This window comes from Schistocerca piceifrons, chromosome 7 (assembly GCF_021461385.2).
Source record: "Schistocerca piceifrons isolate TAMUIC-IGC-003096 chromosome 7, iqSchPice1.1, whole genome shotgun sequence".
In the NCBI taxonomy this organism is placed as follows: Eukaryota; Metazoa; Arthropoda; class Insecta; order Orthoptera; family Acrididae; genus Schistocerca; species Schistocerca piceifrons.
In genome coordinates, this window is record NC_060144.1 from 125,479,589 (window position 1) to 125,489,432 (window position 9,844).

The 9,844-nt window shown below is 42.7% G+C and overlaps 1 pseudogene; it reads left to right on the forward strand.

The window, feature by feature from the left end:
* Positions 1-968: 968 nt before the first annotated feature.
* LOC124709477 lies at positions 969-1,086 on the forward strand (annotated as a pseudogene).
* Positions 1,087-9,844: the final 8,758 nt, after the last annotated feature.

The following is a 9,844-nucleotide window of genomic DNA, read 5'->3' on the forward strand; positions in this document are numbered from 1 at the left end:
GAAGATTCCGTCGCATCGAAAAATGCCTTTCTTTTAATGATGTCCAGCTCAAATCCTCTATCATTTCTGTGACACTTTCTCCCATATTTCGCGATAATACAAAACGTGTTGCCCTTCTTTGAACTTTTTCGATGTACTCCGTCAGTCCCGTCTGGTAAGGATCCCACACCGTGCAGCAGTATTCTAAAGGAGGACGGACAAGCGCAGTGTAGGCAACCACCTTAGTAGGTCTGTTTCATTTTCTAAGTGTGCTGCCAATAAAATGCTGTCTTTGGTTAGCTTTCCCCACAACATTTTCTGTGTGTTCCTTCCAATTTAAGTTGTTCGTAATTGTAATACCTAGGTATTTAGTTGAATTTACAGCTTTTAGATTAGACTGATTTATCGTGAAACCGAAGTTTAACGAATTCCTTTTAGCATTCATGTGGATGACCTCACACTTTCCGTTATTTAGAGTCAACTGCCACTTTTCGCACCATTCAGATATCTTTTCTAAATCGTTTTGCAATTTGTTTTGACCTTCTGATGACTTTATTAGACGATAAACGACAGCGTCATCTGCAAACAACTGCTCAGATTGTCTCCCAAATCGTTTATATAGATAAGGAACAGCAAAGGGCCTATAACACTACCTTGGAGAACGCCAGAAATCAGTTCTGTTTTACTCGATGACTTTCCGTCAATTACTACGAACTGTGACCTCTCTGACAGGAAATCACAAATCCAGTCACATAACTGAGACGATATTGCATAAGCACGCAATTTCACTACAAGCCGCTTGTGTGGTATAGTGTCGAAGACCTTCCGGAAATCCAGAAATACGTAATCGATCTGAAATCCATTGTCAATAGCACTCAACACTTCATGTGAATAAAGAGCTGATTGTGTTGCACAGCAACGATATTTTCTAAACCCATTTTGACTGTGTGTCAATAGACAGTTTTCTCCGTGTAATTTATAATGTTTGAGGCAACGGCCTTGCCTCAGTGGTTCCACCGGTTCCCGTGAGATCACCGAAGTTAAGCGCTGTCGGGCGTGGTCGGTACTTGGATGGGTGACCATCCGGGCCGCCATGTGCTGTTGCCATTTTTCGGGGTGCACTCAGCCTCGTGACGTCAATTGAAGACCTACTCCACCGAATAGTAGCGGCTGCGGTCAAGAATACCATTATAACGACCGGGAGAGCGGTGTGCTGACCCCTCCGCTCCTCCTATTCGCATCCTCCATAAGGATGACACGGCGGTCGGATGATCCCGGTAGGCCACTCGTGGCCTGAAGACGGACTCAGTCAGTGTAGAAAGACGATCACTGCGCGGAATGACGTTAAATTTCAGCACCATCCGTACTGTTCAATGTGAATGGCTGCACAAGTTCGACAGTTAACAGTTGTGGCACTGTTAGTTAGGAAAGCCCATCCACAACGGCAAGGTCGTACCACATCGGATGAGAAAACTCGGTTTTTAACTGTCCTGAGGCCAGAAACCGCATAAAAAGCGAAATGGCATCGGTTTTTAATTCTCCGGGGGCCAAAATCTGCTTAAAAAAGCAAAATGACATGGATTTATACTTATCGTGAGACTGGCGCAAGACATGTTCAATACGCTGTCCACCGTTTCCTGCCACAAGCTTAAATCGAGAAACAGCGTGTTTCACAACAGACGAGTGTCTCAGGGGGTCATGTTCAGAATGCTTTGGACAATGCGTGCCTTCAGTTCAGCTACGGTTGCGATGGTAGCGCTAAACAACATGTTTCAGATAACTCCACAGTGAGAAGTCACACGGATTACCATAAGGTAATCCGGAGCAGCCAGGCTGTAGGGAAATGAAGGTTGATAATTCCAACATTTCCGAAATGCCTCTGCAGTAGCCGCTTCACTGGATGTGCAATGCGCAGAGGAGAGCCATCTCGCATGAAAATGATCCTACCCGCATTTCCACGGTGTTGAACGGCTGGAGTGAAGTTGATGTGCGAAAGACTCTCACAGCGTTCACCAGTGACGGTAGCAGGACTGAGCTCCTCGAGAATATAGGGCCCTACGATAAACGACTCCGTCAGCCAGCACCACACTGTCAACTCTGCAGAATGAAGTGGTGTTGTTGTTGTGCTTATCTCCCGTTGTCCGTATTCTGCAGTTTTGCATACTGACATGTCCTTATGGATGGAAATGGGCTTCGTCTGTACGCTCGATTTTCATTGTCGAACAAGAAATTCCAGAACGAACGTTTGTCTTGCTGGCAGCTTAGCAGGAAGCAACTCCTAAACAGGGGCGATTTTGTATGGCTAGCAAATGGTTCTGAGCACTATGGGACTCAACATCTTAGGTCATAAGTCCCCTAGAACTTAGAACTACTTAAACCTAACTAACCTAAGGACATCACACACACCCATGCCCGAGGCAGGATTCGAACCTGCGACCGTAGCAGTCCCGCGGTTCCGGACTGCAGCGCCAGAACCGCACGGCCACCGCGGCCGGCTGTATGGCTAGCAATGCAGGATGTTTCGTAGATTTGTATGCACCGTGATCGCAGGCATGTCCAATGTTCAAGCAATTCCTCGTGCATTGCATGTTTGTGCACCACCACTCGACCCCTCCTGCAATGCCGTACCCACATCTTCGACAGACGTAGGATCGGCTGATTTCCTCCCTCTTCCAAACTGCACATCAAAGGAAGCTGGGAATCTGTCTTTTCGAATTTAGGAATCGTTTTCTCCAGACTCTTAGCAGACATCGGACCGAAGCCTATTTTCATATCCGTGAGCGTCTGGAACTGGCTCTATGCACTATGGGACTTAACATCTGAGGTCATCAGTCCCCTAGAACGTAGAACTACTTAAACCTAACTAACCTAAGGACGTTACACACATCCGTGCCCGAGGCAGGATTCAAACCTGCGATGGTAACAGCAGCGCGGTTCCGGACTGAAGCGCCGAGAACCACTCGACCACAGCGGCCGGCCGTCTGGAACTTCTGCACGCTTACTAGCGCACAACCGCCGTTCTACAAAGCTAGCTTTACCAGCAGCTCACAGTTATTCATGGAGACAGTTATGATGCGTGTCTTGGACGTAAACTGAGGAACATCTGTGCGCCGCGCGTCTGCTGGTGCGCATTTTCTGTCGCTTACAGATCCATCTATAGGTCATAATTTTTTCCCATGACGTTTCTCCCAGTGTCAACAACAAGCTGTTTAAATTTGACATCATCCCGAGCATTGATTGTCTTTCTACAGGTTTTGAAACCGGAACTTTAATTACGAGGTCTGGCTAGAAAAAAACCGGACTAGTACTGGTGAAACAATAAAACGAATGCAATAAGGCTGAAAGTCGCGTGGCCTGTCACGTGTCTCTCGCTCCGCCTACTGCTCGAGTTTCATCTGCCTCCTGCACTCAGTCTGCCCGTGGCGTCTGTTTTAAGTAGTTGACGTTTTGTCTGTGCGTCGGAAAATGTTGAGTGTACAGAAAGAACAGCGTGTTAACATCAAATTTTGTTTCAAACTAGGAAAATCTGCAAGTGAAACGTTTGTAATGTTACAACAAGTGTACGGCGATGATTGTTTATCGCGAACACAAGTGTTTGAGTGGTTTAAACGATTTAAAGATGCCCGCGAAGACACCAGTGATGACACTCGCACTGGCAGACCATTGTCAGCAAAAACTGATGCAAACATTGAAAAAAATCGGTAAACTTGTTCGACAAGATCGCCGTTTAACAATCAGAGCAGTGTCTGAGTTAATAGGAGTTGACAAGGAAAGTGTTAGGCAGATTCTTCATGAAAGTTTCAACATGAACAAAGTGTGTTCAAAAATGGTTCCAAAGTGTCTCACAATTGAACAGAAGGAACGCCGAAGAATGATTTGTTCTGAGATCCTGGAAAACATTGAAAGTGATCCCACCTTCTTACAAAATGTTATTACTTGCGATGAATCGTGGTTTTATACTAACGATCCCGAAACTAAACGCCAATCGATGCATTGGAAAACTCCTGGTTCTCCGCGACAAAAAAAAGCACGAATGTCAAAATCGAAATTCAAGGCAATGATGATTGTTTTTTTTTTTTGACATCAAAGGGATTGTGCACATTGATTGGGTACCAGAGGGACAAACAGTGAATCAGCATTACTACATTAGCGTCCTGGCTACCCTACGTGAGCGAGTACGGAGAAAACGGAACGATTTGTGGAGAAAAAAGTCATGGATCCTTCACCAAGACAATGCCCCAGCTCACAGTGCGTTGTCAGTGAAGACGTTTTTGGCAAAACACAACATTCCCATCTTAGATCATCCACCCTACTCACCTGATTTGGCCCCCTGTGACTTTTTTCTTTTCCCTAAAGTCAAGTCAGCTTTGAAAGGAACTAGATTTGAGACTGTTGAAGCAGTAAAAGAAAAAGCGACGGAAGTAATGTATGGACTTACCGAAAATGATCTGCAGCATTGCTATGAACAGTGGAAAATTCGTATGGAGCGGTGTAGAGACCGAGGAGGAGAGTACATTGAAGGAGATAACATGAAATTGTAAATAATTGTAAATAAATGTTTTTTCCAGCATCAGTCCGGTTTTTTTCTAACCGCACCTCTTATAGGCGCCTAGTGTAACAGCAGATACTACTACTGCTTAAAGCAACTCGGCAGCACTGTTTTTAGCAGAACAATATCGGGTTATTTTTGCGACGGATGTCTGCGAGTTATGGACACAACTTGTAAGCCTGGTCTTCTCCTGCCATGACATATTTCGCACTGTTTACGTACGTATATGATTAATCGGCAATTTATTCCACAACTATTGTCATTTCTTTTGGCTCACATGAAGGTTACGTGGAAGTAAGACTCCTTAAGAATTTATACACTCTCACTGAATCCGTGAAATCCGTGACTCGAGGTTTAGCTTACAGGCTTTTATTGCAGCACGCGGAAAATCCACACCATTCCATGTAATCGAAGACAGAGATCGCGTAAGATCTGTAACCCATATTACTTTCGACATTTTATTGTCACTAATCTGCGGTATACAAGGCGAATCAGATGTTCATTGACAAACTTTCAGACGTTGTTTGGGATGCCTTCTGAGTATTTTGCTATAAGGGTCCCACGGTTTCCGGCGCCTCGCTACAGAGTAAGGAAATAATAAACTGTGATTAATCCGGTTTGTTATCGCAGTCACCATGGTTTCGATGAAAATACGTCCACAACAGTGAAGAAGCGTGTAATAAGGGCTCATCAGAACGTACAATATAAGACAGATCAATGCAACAATAATCTGCAGATACATGCAAACGAAGTGTGAGGTGGTTGCTGCCGGCGGGGGAACAGCTAGCTTTGCTTCGTTGTGGCGCTTTTCTATTCATTCACTGGACCGTTATTCGAGGTGCATACTGGCTGACTCTTAGTCAGTAAACCACACTGCTGTGGTCGCTGGTGACGTACATCCAACACTGACAGCAAAAAGAATCCCAAGGTAGAAACCACCTGTGCCGAATGCAAGATTAAGAGCGAAGAGTAAACGGCGTTATTGTTGTGAACAGGAAGTACAGGGTGTCCATAAAGTCACTTTACAACAAAATTTTATTACAACGGCAGTTGTTTAAATATTTTAACAACATTTCTTTTATTGTATGAAAGTTTTTTGACAGTGTTTAATAGACCTCTACATGTGCGCCTTTAGTTGCACGAAGCACATCAAGACGGCACTCGATTTCTTGCCATGTTCGCTGTAGCATAGCGTCATCAATGGTGGCAATGGGGTTACGAATCCTTTGCTTCAAGTCAGCAAAGTCCCATATCTGTGTTTGATACACGATACCTTTTACATACCCCCATAAAAATGTCCAATGGAGTGATATCTGGCGAACGTGGTGGCCAAGGAATTGGCCCATCCCTCCCAACCCATCTGCCTGGAAATGTTTCATTGAGGAACCGACGAACATGCAGTCCCCATCTTGCTGGAAAATGATAGTTGGTTGTAAATATATCAATTGTGGTGCTACATATTCGGTCAGAAGGTCGAGGTAAACACCTGCAGTAACTGTTAACTCATTGAAGAAAAATGGACCAATTATTCGGCTGCACATGATTCCACACCACACATTCAGTTTTGGACTATCCCGGTGAAGCTCCCTAGTCACATGGGGCTGTTCAGAATCCCAGATTCTCACACTGTGTCTGTTTAATGACCCAGAAGCATGAAAAGTTGTCTCGTCACTGAAACAAACTCACTTGAGGAATGCTTCATCCTCCGACAGGCGTTCCAGCATGGTGGGTGCAAACTCTGTCCGTTTTGGCTTGTCATTTGGCTCAAGTGTCTGTAACAGTTGCACTTTGTAAGCACTCAACCGTAAATTCTTGTGGAGGACCTTATGCACAGTTGAACGTGGTAGTTGTAACTGTCTGGCAGCAGTGCGGATGGACTTCGTAGGTGAACGAGTGAAGACATTTAAAACGCGATCGATGTTTTCTTCGGATATTCTTGGCCGCCCGCTCCTCCCTGTCCCTGTATCCATAAATTTTTTGTGCCATGCACGGAATGAAGGGCGCGATGGTGGATCTCTTCCATACTTCGTTCTGAAGTTTCGTTGAGTCTGAACATCCGATTTTGTGTCAACAAACCAGGACACACATTGTGCCTTCTCTTGCCGTTGTAATAAAATTTTGATGTTGTAAAGGGACTTTATGGACACCCTGTATTTTCAGTGAACTGAACAAGTTTGTTTTCTAACAAGGTATACAGTGCATGTCGTCGACATTTGCACTGTTATGCACTATCCCCAGATGCAAAGCAAGTTGGTGCAAGAAACCAAACGAAATGCAATAAATCTGTAAAGAGAAGCTGGGGAACGTGGATCCTTTGTACCAAAAATACTGAGAAGATATCTCTGGAAGTATTTAGATGAAGTTCTTCTTCACTCTGTATAATACATTCAATCACAGGACTCTTTTTGCTGTTGATTTGCACCAGTGCAACAGTACTGCAGGTGTAACAGCAGAACAGAATGAAAAGGTAGCAGTACATGGAAACGAGTGAGAAATTTTTCCTGTCGCCCATGTTGTTCATTCCGTACACAGAGTGAGCAAATGGTAAAGAAAGGGATATAAGGAGAATTCGGGGAAGGAAATTAATGTTCTGGAAGAAGAAATAAACATTCGAGGTTTGCTGATGACACTGTTATTCTGGGAGAGACGGCAAAGGACCTGCAAGATATGTTGCACGGAATGGATAGTGTCTTGGAAAGAGGTTATAAGATGAACATCAGAAAAAGTATTAAATCAGATGATGCTGAGGGAGCCAGATTAGAAAATGAGGCATTAAATGTAGTGGACGAGTTTTGCTGTTTGAGTAGAAAAATAAATGACGACGGTAGCTTAAAATGCTGACTGGCAATAGCAAGACAACCTTTACTGAAAAAGAGTAATACGATAATACCGAATGTAAATTCAAATTTTAGGAAGTCTTTTTCTGAAGGCATTTGGTGGAGTATTGCCCAGTATTGAAGTAATATGTGAACGATAGATAGACAAGAAGAGAATAAAAACTTTGGAAATGTGACGTTGCAGAAGAACGTCGAAATTTAGATGCACAGCTCGGATAACTAATGAGGAGACGCTGGTTGGAATCGGGGAGAAAAGGCCTTTATGGAACTATTTGATGGGAGGAACGGATAGCATGATAGGCCACGTCATTAGGTATCAAGAAATAGTTCATTTGGTAATGGAGAGAAGTGGGGGGAGGAAGATAAAGGTTGACTAAGGTAAGCAGGTTCAAATGGATATACGATAAAGTAGTTATGTAGACATGAAGGAACTATCACGCTATAAGGCAAGGATGGAGAGTTGTACCAAACCACTCCATGGAGGGAAGTTTAGTAATTTCGAAAGAATTGCTCAATTTAGTTTCATTGTTATCCTTCCTAGTAGCCAGTTTTATTATTTTTTGCTTTTCTGATTTTATTGTTAGTCCGTTATGTATCATGAGTCAGAATACTTCGAACAGAATAAATATGAAATCAAGCAGTCTCTATCCTGTACTATAAATATTATAGTTTTTGAGATAATTGAACATTGAAATCATTCTTATCTTCATCATTTATTTTGTATTTCGAAATTAGTAACTATAAGTGAGACATAATTATTATGTTTGTATGCAATGCATTTAATGCGATTCGATTCAGACAAGCTGTCGTACAATTTCCGTGTTGACTTAAGTACTTATTTAACATTTGTACCACTGGTAGCTGAAAGTGATATTACATTTTGATAGCATCGGGAGAAACTAATAACATCAGACATCATTTATCTCAAATACCTGTGTCATCTAGACCAAATCTGTATTTTGCTTCGATATACAATGTAGTAACAGTGACATTAGCTTTCTTAGCCTAACCTGAAACACACCATTTTCCAACATCATGCATGGTATCGTGTGACACAGCTCGGTTAAATCAAAGGCCGTGCAAATTAACAGTACTATGTGAAGCATTTAGTCCACCTCGTCCCATGTAAAACAGACAGGACGTGGCATTGAGAAACATAAATCAGAAACTGGGACATCGTAAGACTTGTTGTGACAAAAAAATAATAATTAGTAGCACCGTTATCACGTTCCAAAATACTACAGTGAAAAAAAATTTATGTTGATTGTCTTGAAATTCAATTCCGGTTTCGTCAAATGCCTTACTCCGAGTGAAAGTTATCGTGGCTTTTTGTCGCATAGTCTGAGTGCATCACTTCGAGTCTACCACCAGGCACAATTGTTGACTACTGACGTATTAAAAGTCTGACAAACCCAGGTATAAACCTAGCAGCATTGCCTGTCAAAGAACCAAACTCATTGCTTACTGAACTTTACATCTAATAACTTTTGTCACTGAAATATTTTGGCATTTTTTGCCAATTACATCAAAAATAGTCAACAGTTAACTAGAAAGATTGAGGACAATGGCATCTAATAAAGAGACGGCTTTGATCTTCAGACATTATGAAGTCACTCCCCCATAAACACAGCAATAGCAGCAAATTTAAAGGGGACAAAAACCTATGCAAAGAATCAGAATATATAAGTCATTGTTAAGGTTTCTGCAATCAAGAGTCTTTTATTCAGAGGAATGATCATTATTTGACCACATTGATTACCTCCCGCTCCCTCCTTGTTTATAGCTTACTCGTAACAATAAACGGTTTCAGCTCCGCACCACTGCTATCCAACCAGATAATAGCCGTTGTCAATGACAATGAAGCGGCTTCTGCATAAAAGCCACCCGTGTTAATGGCACAAAGCTTCATAGTGCTCTCCTGTTCATTTGTTCTGAACAACAAATCCACGTTCGAACTTCGTAAGAAGTTTTTCATTCACGGGAGCACCGGTCATTGAAGCGCTCAATAGTTCTACGACAGATGAAAAATATTGCCACACGTATGTTCTTGTTACATGTCTTGTCAATACAGCGCGTTGCATAGTAAATAATGCAACAGAAGTCTCACAACAACAGTTAAGTGCATTACTGAATGAGCAGCCTAGTGTGGCAACGTACAACAATAAGAGGACATTTCTCTCTCACTTAACACGGCTTTCATCCGAATCGTTGTTGGGCTTGGGTATGTAGTCTTCAAGTGCGTGCCGCAAACCGAAACGTCACGGGATCGAATCCCGACCAGACCACGAAATGTTTCAGATGTAGTTCGGATTCCTCGTAAAACTAGGGATGGCGGTTATCGCTGAAACAATCGGTTTTCGATTATAGTGATTTCCGACTGAACTCCAACTTAACCGGACTGTCAAACTGTTCAAAATAACCGGTTTGTGAAATAACAAATTTCCGTTCTTTTATTACTATTATGTCCTGTAATAAACGT